The sequence below is a fragment of the Rattus norvegicus genome, chromosome 15 (genome assembly GCF_036323735.1).
Source record: "Rattus norvegicus strain BN/NHsdMcwi chromosome 15, GRCr8, whole genome shotgun sequence".
NCBI lineage: Eukaryota > Metazoa > Chordata > Mammalia > Rodentia > Muridae > Rattus > Rattus norvegicus.
This window is the reverse complement of record NC_086033.1, coordinates 65,950,201-65,964,461: the sequence shown is the minus strand read 5'-3', so window position 1 is coordinate 65,964,461 and position 14,261 is coordinate 65,950,201. Positions and strand designations below refer to the sequence as shown.

Genomic DNA, 14,261 nt, shown 5'->3' with positions numbered 1-14,261 from the left:
GAACAAACGAAACTCAAGACGGATGATCAAAATGAATGCTTCACTCCTTCTTTAAATGAGGAAAAAGAATACTCTTGGCAGTGAAGGGAGAGGCAAAGATTAAAACAGAGACTGAAGGAACACCCATTCAGAGCCTGCCCCACATGTGGCCCATACATATACAGCCACCCAATTAGACAAGATGGATGAAGCAAAGAAGTGCAGACCGACAGGAGCCGGATGTAGATCGCTCCTGAGAGACACAGCCAGAATACAGCAAATATAGAGGCGAATGCCAGCAGCAAACCACTGAACTGAGAATAGGTCCCCTATTGAAGGAATCAGAGAAAGAACTGGAAGAGCTTGAAGGGGCTCGAGACCCCAAAAGTACAACAATGCCAAGCAACCAGAGCTTCCAGGGACTAAGCCACTACCTAAAGACTATACATGGACTGACCCTGGACTCTGACCCCATAGGTAGCAATGAATATCCTAGTAAGAGCACCAGTGGAAGGGGAAGCCCTGGGTCCTGCTAAGACTGAACCCCCAGTGAACTAGTCTATGAGGTGAGGGCGGCAATGGGGGGAGGGTTGGGAGGGGGACACCCATAAGAAAGGGGAGGGGGGAGGGGGATGTTTGCCCGGAAACCGGGAAAGGGAATAACACTCGAAATGTATATAAGAAATACTCAAGTTAATAAAAAAAAAAAAGATACTAAAAAAAAAAAAAAAAAAGAAATGAGAGGCCAAGGTTGAAAAATGTTCAAGAGTCTATTAATATTCATAAATAATTAAATTTCATCTCAATTTGGAACCTAAAAAAATATATATTTCAGTTTCATGTAATTGTGCAAAATGAGAAATATTTCTTCAAATGAAACACAATTCACACTATATGTACATTTAATTATATTGATCATAAAGTCACACACCTTCAAAAGGACATCTATGTCTTTCAGGTAAAATGTACAATCTTGACTAGAGACATAGTTCATTAATTAACAGTATAACTTGTTCATCCTGAGACACAAGTTCTCCCAGCAGTTATGATGGTCATCTCAAATCCAGCTCTAAAGGACATAGATTGTTCCTTTGGTTCTGAAGACCTACACATATACAGAGTACATTAACACACACACACACACACACACACACACACACACACATTTATAAATAAATTAAACATTTTGAACACCCTATTATATTTATGCTTTTTAATTACATATTTGAAATATACATACTTTTCTTTTTGTTATTTTTGTTTATTTTACTGATTTTTATAGTCAAAAGCAATGATAACAAAATATAACACAACATTGATTAAAAGTTATGAGGCTTGTTAAAATTTTAGTAATGTTTGCTCGTGAAATAAAAGAGTTGAAATAGTTTTAAAGTCGGGAATGAATACATCCTCAAAATATAGGCTCAGAAGAGTACCTTTGATTATGAATGACTTACATAGTAATAGCACAATTTCTGAGAGTATTGCTTTGTGTTAGAAAATAGGGAAATATTTTTCAGTAGCAACATTGACTTAAAAACCCCAAGGGTGAGCAAAGTTTAAAGGTTTCAAGTTCTGACACAGTTTGCATTTGCTGCTGTCTTTGGATAACCCTCAGTCATTTTTATCTGAATTCAAGGAGCTTTATACTTAGTAAATGAGGAGATTTTTATAGACTTGAAGGTACTCCCCTGTTTAAAAAACAAAACAAAAAACAACAATTTTCACTTCTGACTTTGATGCAAAGGTTCAAAGACCTCCTCTATCTTACTGGTTTTTCATTTCAAATTCATATTTTAAGGATTTATTTTCCTGTCCAGCAAGTGAAAGTAGATATTGTAGGTGGTTGCTGCATTCACATTTGAAAAGAAAAACAGAAGTTCAAGAGAAATGAATAACCAGGTAGAAATGATAATACAGAGTCAACTGTACTGTGCTATCACCAGACAGAGAGATGTCTTTCACAGGAAAGAGTCAGTATTTTTGAATGATGCAAAAATTCATCTAAACCTTCATTTATTCATGTACTTATTTCATAAACATTCATTTTGATGTGTTCAGTGAAATATGCACACTAACAGAACACCAACAATTTTTGTGATTTCCCTCACAGAAAACTTAGGCTCTAGGCACGTCATAGTTGTATAGAACAAATAAGAGACAACAGCTCCTGAGACTTCCACTGAAAGGATAACACATTTGTTAAGTACGGATGCCTGCTCTGCCTGTACTTCAGGCAAATTAAACTGTATTGAATACTTCTTTATCATAGAGGAGCCCATTAATTCATTATGGTATACTCTTTTAGAGTATCACTTTGGCAAGAAGTAATCGATGGAGGATGGAGGTCACCCAGAGACATAGATGAAACAGTCAAAAAATGAAGATTTAAGGATAAAGAATGAGCAGGAATATATATATATATATATATATATACATATGTATATGTATATATATACACACACATATATATATGTATATATATGCGTGTGTGTGTGTGTGTGTGTGTGGTGTATATACACAAATGTATATTTATCCAGCAATGCTTGATGCGTGATAAGGCCATGAATGTGAAATAGGGCAGCAGGGTGTATAAGTAAGGAACTGGAGGGAGAAAATGAAAGAGGTAAATTACAGAATTATATTCTCAAGAAACAAAATAAGTAATTAAAATTTTTTGAATATTGAGTGGATTGAATGTGAGTGGACCTCAAAAGGTCATAGATTTGAATGATCTGTCATTACTGTGTAACCTATCTGCAAGGATTAGATGTGGGTTTGGTGGAAGTCAGCATGGAGTTTTAAAAGGCCCATTCCAAGCCAAGACTCTGTCCATTCCTGGTGCCTGGAGATCGGGATGTAGAATTCAGCTACTTCCTAGCTATTGAGTCTGTCTGTGTCCCCCTATGCTTCCCATCATGAAAATAATGGATTGAAACATTGAAACTGAAAGCCAGACCCAACTAGATGTTTTCATTTATGAGATATATCATGGTCATAATGCTTCTTCATAGCAATACTGCACTGACTGAGACATAACAAAAGCACTTTGCAGATTGTGTATCTAAAAATATTAATTTTTAATTACTCTGACTTGCCTGAAGTGCATTCCACAACCAGAAACTATAAATATTTATTTTAAGATTGTGTGTGTGTGTGTGTGTGTGTGTGTGTGGTGTGTGTGTGTGTGTGTGTGTGTGTGGTGTGTGGTGTGTGTGGTGTGTGTGGTGTGTGTGGTGTGTGTGTATGTGTGTGTGTGGTGTGTGTGTATGTGTATGTGTGGTGTATGTGTGTGTGTGTGTGTGTGTGTGTGTGTGTGTGTGTGTTGAATGGGTGATTTACAAACTAATGGTACTTTAGCCTCTGATTCTATAGGATATAAATGATTGATTGTATTGTCTGTTACTGGATTGTAGCTCTAATCTTTTTTAGTGGAAGGATATGTCCTTTCATTCATATTCCTCAGAAGTATTGTTTATTTGCTTGTTTGCTTGTTTCAATCATTATCCTATCTTGATTTTCTGTTTACTATTTCTTCAGTCATTCATAATACGATTTAAAGCATTTCTTTGAGTCCCTGCAGAAGACCACCTATTCCTCAGATCTTTTCTATGACATACTCACTAACGACACTTAGTGTTTGAAGTTATGAGGGAAGCCCATTCTGTATATGTAAAACCAACAGTATAATTTAATAAATTAAATTTTCATATGGTAAAATCATTTTTGTTAATATGTCCAATAATATGTTGATTCTTGATATAATTTTACATGGAGTACTGAGTTTTAAAGTTTTTTTTTTTTAAATTCAATTGTCTTGTTGTGCACATTTAATATTACATTGCTTAAAAGCAAATTGTTACTTTCTATTTCTAGCAGCATTTCAATAGGGAAGTATAAATGCTACCTCCTTGCCAACTTACAATCTCTGATAAACATAATTAGTATCAAAGTCTAAAATGTATTACTGTAGAAAAAGATAAATCTATAAATGTCAAATAAGAAAACTGTGTTTTAACATAAAAATAAATGTGTCCCTTTTCACCTTATAACAATCACTTATGACTTCCAGCATGAGATATTACTGTCTCTATATTAAATTATAATGACATCCCCAGCTACAGCTGTCTTTAATTTTTATTTTTTAAGTAGCACTTTAATATGTGACCTTCCATGGCATTGCTATCAACAGCAAAATTTTCTTTGACTTTTCTGTCCTTTGTGAATCCTTTTCTTTCAGGTTTTCAAAGAAACTTTAGTAAAGTTAATTTCCTTAAGTTTATGATGTATGTGAACTATTTTGAATGAAAAAAAATAGAACTCTTTACCTGTTCTCATCACAGTCCATGACAGCACTGTCTTAATAGTACAGTAGTGCAAAACATACCTCAGTTTTGGCTTTTAGGTTTCTTCCATCTAACAATCCTCCATTCCTCAGACAGTCTGATGGTCTCTAGTTTGGTGACTCTTAATGTATAAATAATTATAAACAATTTGGGGCTAGTAATCTCAGCTATCCTATACATCAGATATTGACACTAAGGTTCTACAGGAAGAAAATAATTTCATGCTTGAGGCTAACCACAATACGAAGATGTATAAACGTATTGCAAACCACTGAACTGAGAACAGGATCCCTGTTGAAGGAATCAGAAAAAGGACTGGAAGAGCTTGAAGGGGCTTGAGACCCCATATGAACAACAATGTCAACCAACCAGAGTTTCCAGGGACTAAGCCACTACCCAAAGACTATACATGGACTTACCCTGAACTCTGACCTCATAGGTAGCAATGAACAACCTAGTAAGAGCACCAGTGGAAGGGGAAGCCCTGGGTCCTGCCATGGTTGGACCCCCAGTGAACGGGATGGTTGGGGGGAGGGCAGTAATGGGGGGAGGATGGGGAGGGGAACACCCATATAGAAGAAGAGGGGTAGGGGTTAGGAGGATGTTGGCATGGAAACAGGGAAAGGGAATAACATTTGAAATTCCCAATTTAATGAAGATGGGAAAAAAAGGACAACTCAATAATAATAATAAAAAAGTCCAATTATCAATGCAATAGTGCTTACTAGATCATTGAGTCTTACATTCTCTTCACTGATAGGATAGCATGTCCAGTATATGTAAGTTAGGTACAGATATTAAAAGGCAAAATGTTTTCTTTCATACCCTTAATCCATGTATAGCCTGAGTTTCTTTCTTTTTAAGAGTTTAACTCCCTTTTAAATACTTGCCTGAAGTTTTATATTCAAACATTCTTCACAGCAAAGCAACACTATCTACAAAGACTGAAATATATTGCACCTCTGGATATCATCTTGAGTATATTTTTCAAATATTAGTTCTTGAGATAAATTTATGTGAACACAGAAACTTTAGAAGTTCAAATTATATTTTATTACTAATCTCAGAGTTCACATCAGTTACACTAAAGAGAATTCAATACTCAGCAAAATAAAATCACCTTACAAAATGAAAAACTGTTCACTGGAGACTCAAAGCACTTGAATATGTTTAGAGTAGTCTTTCTCTGTATTACTACAATATTGTAATGAGATTATCTGAAGACCTAAGATGTAAAAGTTTTGAAAACTTCTATCAATTATATATATATTGCTGTTATTAAATATGTATTATATATAACTAAATATTTTCAACAATTATATCATCAATGGAACATGTATGTATTAAAACATGTATATATTCATGTTTCACAGCTGAAGTTTCTATATTAAATATTTTTAGTATTTTGAAAGAATAAATTGGACTAATGACCCAAGTTTTGTGTTTTATTGGATAGTTTAGTTATTTAAATTTCAAATGTTACACCCTTTCCCCCTCTTTCCCATACACTATCCTTCTTCCCTCTGCTTCTATGAGAATGCTCCCACTCTCACCCACCCTCTCCAACCTCAATGCCTGGAGTTACCCTACATTGGTGAAATAGGCCTTTACATGATGAAGGGCTTTTTCTCCTTTTGGTGCTAGACAATGCCATCCTCTGATACAAATGTAGCTGGAGCCATGGGTCCTTCCACGGGTACTCTTTGGTTGGTGGCTAAGCTCCTGGGAGTTCTGGAGTGTCTAGATGGTTGAATATGTTCTTCTTCCAATAGGGTTACAAACCACTTTAGCTCCTTGAGTTCTTTCTTTAACCCATCTAATTTCTTAAACTGCTTTTCTAGTGTGACTCTTGCATTCATGAATGAAGAACTTTCTTTTGTGCAATTCTCCAAGGGATTCTTCTTTTCAAATAGCTTTAATCATACATTATTTACCTATTTATGAAATTATGACATCTGAACAGTATGCACATTTATGATAATTCAGCTCATATAGGAAAGACATCCACATAAATAGTATCCTTATATTCTGCACCACTCTGGAGGATTGACAATTTTGAAGATAATGTCCGAAAAGAGTCAGTGAACAAAACATTTCACTGGACTGCTTAACATCAGTAGAGCTGCCACATGGATTACTGCAATTTACATATAATTTAACAGATAACCTAGAATAAGTTAATAATGTCCATTGACCTATATACATTTAAATATTTTAAATATATATTAAAACAGAAAGGAAATATAGAGCACTAAATCTTCTTTAGTTTTCTCAATTTAATTGATTTCACTATAGTACACAAAGTTTAAGTTTTACTTTTTATGGTCTGAACATTTTAGTCAACCATTTTTTTCTTTTCTACTTGAAATATAACAGAAACATTTATTTCTCATGTGCTCTCTTTAACAGATTGAATTGTATTTTATGTAATTTGATGATGCTTTTATTATATTTAATTTTGTATGGAGCACTTTGAAACACAAGGGGGAAGAAAATATATTGAAAGGTTCAATTACTGTGTGCACTATTTAAATTTTCCTAAGTATACAGGTCCCAGAAAACACTATCACTTTTATTTATATATTAGGAGATTAATCTATACTGTTAAATATACTAATCAGATATTTTTGACCTAATAATCTGAGCTATATTTTTCTGTCAAATTTTCTTAATAGTAGCATGATAATTTCAAATATATTCCATGATAGAAGTTTACTTATTTATGTCTATTCACACATATATAAATACATACACACACTTGAGCACATTGAGGTTTGTACACATTTGAACTTATTCATTATATGTAAAGTATTGAAATAAGATGACTCAGAAATTATGAAGGGAAAAACACAAAGATAAATTGCCTTTCTATATTATATTTTATAAAGATTCATTTCTTATTATTGTTGTCCACCTGTAACCACATAGTAATTCATACAATTTTATATTAATTCTCAACATAATTATTTTTAGTAGAACCTTAACCCATTCCCATTTGAATAGTTCAGCATCTATAATATTGAATACAATTCAGCATTTATTTACATATTTTACTTGAATTTTTATTATCTAACTAAACTCTAGTTTTTCATAGATTCTAAAATTTGAAAATACACGAAGATTTACATCTAGAAAAATAATTTCTATTGTTGAATTAAATATCAGGATAAACTTAAAATTTTCTTTAAACCCATATCATACTTTCTTTTATTTTGCCACTCAGACTGCATTCCCTCCCTCTTACCTTCCAAAGGAGAGAAGCACGATCATCAATGGCAAGAGGCTACTGCATAGAAGCAGCACATAAAGCTGGCTTCAGGCTCAGGAGGGGACACTATGTCTTGTCCTTGAGCTTTCTACAGTCAGTAGTAACCAACTATAGAAATGATCCCTGAGAATTTAGTCTTTAAATTTTCTAACTGTATTTTCTTACAAAGAACTATATTTGTCTATTGATTCTTGTGACTGAGTAGAAAAACTATTTTTTGATTATATAACACCTCGTGAATCTATTCTGACTGACATATGACATGTGTATGTTTCTTAATTAGGTTGTTAGGTGAATCAGCCTGCTATGAACATGTGTGAGTGTGTGTTTGTGTGTGTGTGTGTGTGTGTGTGTATGTGTGTATCATTTTGTGTTTCTTTTTCTTTGGAATTATACAGTCAGATTTATTTGGAGTCAAAATTTAAAATATTCACCTATATAGTTCTTCCACAAACTGTTTAAATTTAAAATATAAACCTTGCTATTATAATAAAGTAATATATCCCCTTCTGCCTGGTCCTTTCTCTGCAACAGACAGCAAACCTGTCTGTTCTCCAGAAGATACTATATCCTGAGGCATAACAGAAGGTCCACTGCACTCAGCATTTGGTAAGAGGGCCCCCTCCCAAAGTCCCACAGCTCCTGCTGAGAGCCCAATGGATTCCAGGAACCACCACTCCCCCAAACCCACCCACCCACTGATTACCAAACCCCTCCTGCCTGGTCCTTTCTGCTGGAACAGCCTGCTAGCTAGTCTGCTTCTCAGAAAAGGCTATATCCTGAGGGATACCATAGAATCCTCCACTGCACTCAGAAATTTTAACATCATATCCTGAAGCATACCAATAGAACCACTGCACTCAGAACATTTGTCACCACATTCTGAGGCATCCCAGGAGATCTGCTGCGGCCAGCACACCACAGCTTGAAGGCATCCCAGGAGTTCTTCTGTACACAGGGCAACTGGGCAATTGGACACCACAGTGTGAAGACCTCCCAGGGGTGAGACATGCAGGGAAACTGATCCAAAGACTGAAAGCCTCCCTGGAGTGTGGTTGTACATAAAGAAAGAGAAGCCACAGTCCATTGAAAACACCCCCAACTTCACACCAGAAAACAGTATGACTGTTCCTCTTCTGAAGACTCAACAGTCTGAATGCCTCCCAGGAGATCTACTGCAACCTGGGCAACAAACCAGCAGCTTCTCTGTCCTCTGAATATCCACCAGTTGGAAGGCCCTACAGGAGATCTACACATCCAGGGCCACAGGTCTACCAGTAAACCTGTTGCAACCCATGGACAAAAGAGGCAGACTCCAGAGTCATCCGGATTAGCAAGCACTACAAATAACCAGATGGCAAGAGGCAAACACAAGACCATAAGCAACAGAAGCCAATATATGTGGGCATCATCAAAACCCAATTCTCCCACCACAGTAAGCCCCGAATACACCAACAAACCTGAAAATCAGGAAGCTGGCCTAAAGTCCTATCTCAAAAAAATAATAGATTTCTTTAAGGAGGATATAATTAACTCACTGAAAGAAATACAGGAAAACACAGGTAAACAGGTAGAAGCCCTTAAAGAGGAAATAAATAAATCTCTTAAAGAAATATAAGAAAACACAATCAAACATTTGAAAGAATTGGGTGAAGTTGTCCAAGACCTAAAAGTGGAAAGAGAAACAATAAAGAAAACACAAATGAAGGCAAACCAGAAAATGGGAATCCTAGGGAAAATGTCAAGAGTTACAGATGTAAGTATCAACAAGAGAATACAAGAAATAGAAGAGAGAACCTCAGGTGTAGAAGATACTGTAGAAGAGATTGGCACAACGGTCAAAGAAAATTGAAAATATAAAAACTCCTAACCCAAAACACCCAGGAAATTCAGGATACAATGAAAATCTAAAGTAATTGGAATGGAGGAGAATGAATATTCCCAGCTCAAAGAACCTGAAAACATCTTCAATAAAATCATAGAGGAAAACTTCCCCAACCTAAAGAAAGAGATGAACAAACCGGAACAAGGAATCTATAGAACACCAAACAAATGGGACCAGAAAGGAAAAATCCTCTCCTCACATAATAATCAAAAAACTAAATGAATAGAACAAAGAAAGAATATTAAAAGGGAAAAGGGCCAAGTAACATACAAAAAAAACCTATTATCATCACACCAGACATCTCAACAGAGACTATGAAAGCCAAAGAGTCTGGTCAGTGGTCATGCAGACTCTTAGAGAACACAAATGCTTGCTCGGGCTACTATACCCTGCAAAGCTCTCAATTAACATAAATGGAGAAACCAAAATATTCTAGGATGAAATCAAATTCAAACAATATCTATGTACCAATCCAGTCCTACGGAGGATCTTAGGGGAAAAAAAATCCAATACAAGGAAGATACCTACACCAAAGAAAAGACAAGATATTATGCATAACAAAGCCGAGAGATAAAGAGATAGATAGATAGAGAGAGAGAGAGAGAGAGAGAGAGAGAGAGAGAGAGAGAGAACCACAAGCACATAAAGCTACCTATAAAAACAAATATAACAGGAACCAACAGTCATCTGCCTTTAATATCTCTCAATATTAATGGATTAATGGACTAAACTCACCTACAAAAAGACATAAGACAACAGATAGGATATGCAAAAAAGACCCAGCATTTTTCTGCATACAAGAAACACACCTCAGTAACTGAGACAGACTCTATCTCAGAGTAAAAAGATGGGAAAATGACTTCCAAACAAATGGTCCCAAGAAACAAGCTGGAGTTGCCATTCTACTATTGAATAGGATAGATTTTCAACCAAACTTTTTCAAATGTGATGAGGAAGGACACTTCATATTCATCAAAGCAAAAATCAACCAAGAGAAAGTCTCTCAATTCTGATAATCTATGCCCAAAATTCAAGGGTACCTACATTCATAAACGAAACTTTATTAAAGATCAAAACAGACATTGAATACCACACGATAATAGTGGGAGAATTTATTACCACATTCTCACCAGTGGAGAGGTCATGGAAACAGAAACTAAACATTGGAGAAAGTGGGAAAGAGCCTTGAACTCATTGGCACCAGGGAAATATCCTAAACAGAACTCTAATGGCTCAAGCTTTAAGATTAAGAATTGATAAATGGGACCTCATGAAACTGGAAAACTCCTATAAGGCAAAGGACATAGTCAATAGGACAAATTGGCAACCTACAGATTGGGATAATCTCTTCACTAATCCTATATCAGATAGAAGGCTAATATCCAAAATACATAAAAAACTCAAAAAGCTAACCACCAAAACAACCAAATAACCCAATCAAAAAATGGTTACAGAACTAAACAGGAAAAAGAAAGAACTAACCAGAGAATTCACAACAGAGGAATCTCAAATGACTGAGGAGCACCTAAAGAAATGTTTGAAGTCCTTAATGATCAGAGTAATGCAAATCAAAATGACCCTGAGATTCTACCTTACACAAAACACAATAGCTAAGATCAAAACCACAGATGACAAAGTATGTTGACAAGGATGTGAAGAGGAACACTTTTCCTTTTCTGGTTGGAATTGCAAATTGGTACAACTTAGGAAATCAATTTGGAGGTTCTTCAGAAAATTGGAAATAGACCTATCTATAGACCCAGAAATACCACTCATGGGAATATACCCAAAGGTTATTCCACCAATACCATAGGGGCATATCTTCCACTATGTTCATAGAGGCCTTCTTTTTGATAGCCAGAAGTTGGAAACTACCCAGATTTCCCATGACAGAAGAATAGATACAGAAAATGTGGTTCATTTACACAATGGAATACTACTCAGCTATTAACGAGGACATCCTGAGTTTTGCAGGCAAATGGATGGCACTAGAAAATATTTATCCTGAGTAAGGTAACTCAGACCCAAAAGGACACGCATGGTATGTTCTCAATAATAAGTGAATGTTAGCCAAAAAGTATGGAATACCCAAGATATAGTCCACAGAACTATAAAAGGTCAAGAAGCTAAAGGGTCCAAGTGTGGACAACTCAATTCCACTTGGGAGAGAGAAGGAAGCAACCACAAAGTGGGAGGGAGAAACAGAAGGGAAAGGGAATGGGGGTTTGGTGAGAGGGGAACATGATCTGGTATTGAGTGGGGGAAAAGGACTGAAGCCTTGAGGTCTATGAGAAAGAATGGAAACAGGAGACCTGGGAGAAAGTAGATTGGGAGGACCCTCTAGAATGTACCAGAGACCTGGGAAGTGAGAGAATCTTAAGAGTCAAAAGGGGTCCCTTACAGTGGGGTGAGGGAAGTTGTTGAGTCTACCTCCAGCAGAAAAACAGAGCATCGAGTGAGGGATGGGTTTGCTATCCCACAGCCAAAACTCTGATCCATAATTGTTTCTTTCTGAAAGAACTGCAGGGATAGAAATGGAGAAGAGCCTGAAGAAAAGAAGATCTAGCGACAAGCTCAAAGTAGGATCCAGCTCAAGGGGAGGCCCCATGACCTGAAACCATCACTGAGGTTATGGGGCACTAACAAAAAAGTACCTATCATGACTGCCCTCCAAAAAGACCCAACAAGCAGCTGAAAGTCAGGTGGAGATATGTATACCCAAGCAATGAACAGAAGCTTCTGACCCCTCTGGTTGAATTAGGAAAAAGCTGGAGGAAGCTGAGGAGGAGGACAACCCTGTAGAAGGACCAGCAGTCTCAATTAACCTGGACCCCTGAGATCTCTCAGACACTGGATCACCAACCAGGCAGCATATACCAGCTGAGATGAGACCTCCAACACATACACAGCAGAAGACTCCCAGGTTTGGTTCAGTCAAAAAAGATGCACCTAGGCCTCAAGAGACTGGAGTCCCTAGGAATTTTAAAGGTTTGGTAGGGTTGGTGGGGTGGGGACATCATCATGGAGATGGGGTCCCCAGGGAGAAGGTATTGGATGTGGAACAGTTGGAAAGTGGACTGTGGACTGTGCATGGAATAAAATCTGGAGTGTAAAAAATAAATAAAAACAATTTTAAAAAGTGAAATGCTGACCAAAAAACAATACAAAACTAAAGGGATACACCCATATTATTCATAAAATATATGATTACTTTGGCCGTCTATCAACTTTCATTGGGTTATTAAAAATAAAGTAAATTAGAACTACTTAAGTCCAATTTGTGATCATGTCCTTCTGGGTGTGTTTGTCTCAAGGATCTTGTCCATTTGATTCCTTTAGTGATTTAAATTATGTGGAATATAATATATTTTATGTCTTCCAGGCCTCTCCTACATCTTTAGTAACCTCTGCATCTATCTGCCTTAATTAATTTTGCTCTATAGAGACTCTTGCTCATTTTCTAACAAGCAAATCATAGGAAGTATACAAGAATGCAAAGGAGCAAAGTCCACAGAAGTTTCAAATTCATGTCTGTATTTCTACAAATTCTACATATATTCAAAAGTTGTATTAGATTAAATTTAGAAATATTTATGCCATTAAAAATTCAAGATCAAAATGGTAGTGCAAAATGTTCCTTTCAGAACTAAACAAATGCTTAAATCTTACTGACATGGATAATTAAATGCTTTTAAAAATAATAAGATTTAGCCCTTACATCATGTCCATAAGTAAACCCCAGTGTTACCAATTAATTACAAGTACTGGCAAAAATCAGATAGAATATTCTGTAATATTTACACAAGAAATGGTTTTCCAAGTGATGATTAAATTTAAGATGCAAAAGAAGAAAATATTTGAAATACTTACTATGTAAAAATGCTTTTGCAAGGCAACTGGAACATCTTCATTAGAAGCAACAGGAAATGGACAAGTCATAGAAGATACTGAATGCAGGAAAGAAATATTTTATTTTTTATTAAATTACTCTCTAATGTATTAAGTCCTGACCTTACTCCTCCCCACCCCTTCCTTTTCTCACAGTATCCCTTAACCCATTTCCCTTTTCCCCATCTACTCTTCCTTCATTTCTTTCACAAAAGGGCAGGAGTCACAGGATTATCAACCAAACATGGACTATCAAATTGCAGTATGACTAGACACCTCTCTTTATGTTAAAGCTGGATCAGGCAACCCAGGGGGAAGACAAGCGTCCCAAAAGCAAACAAAATAGTCTGGAACAATCCCACTCCCTCTGCTGTGATTTACCCAGAAATAAAAAGATATACAGCTATAACCTATGTAGACAGCCTAGCTTAGTCCTGGGTAGGTTCCCTGTTTATCTCTTTAGTCTCAGCGATCCCTATGAGTTCAGATTGGCTAAGTGAATTTTTTTTGTGTGGTGTACCTGACCCATCTGACTACTACAATCTTTCTTCCCTCTCCTCATTAGAATTCTTCAGTTTGGTTTTGATCTCTGCATCTGTTTCCGTTAGCTGCTCAATGGAGCCTCTCTGATGGTTATCACGCCAGGTCCCTGTCTATGAACATATCAGAACAGCATTGAGAATCATTTGTATTTCTTTCCAGATATTGTTTGCCTCTATCTTAGGTCTCAGGATCATCTACTTTCTGGTTTGTGGTCAATTATGCAGTGTTAGGAATGGGCTCCTTCTCATTGCCTGAGTCTCAAATTGGATCTGTACAACTAATTTATTGGTCACTTCCACAATTTCTGTGCCACCTTTACCCCAATATATGATAATAGGATGGTATGTCAAAT

The 14,261-nt window shown here is 36.3% G+C and overlaps 1 pseudogene; it reads right to left on the bottom strand.

Annotated features, from left to right (window-relative positions):
• Positions 1-7,539: 7,539 nt before the first annotated feature.
• LOC120097286 (small nucleolar RNA U3) lies at positions 7,540-7,732 on the bottom strand (annotated as a pseudogene).
• Positions 7,733-14,261: the final 6,529 nt, after the last annotated feature.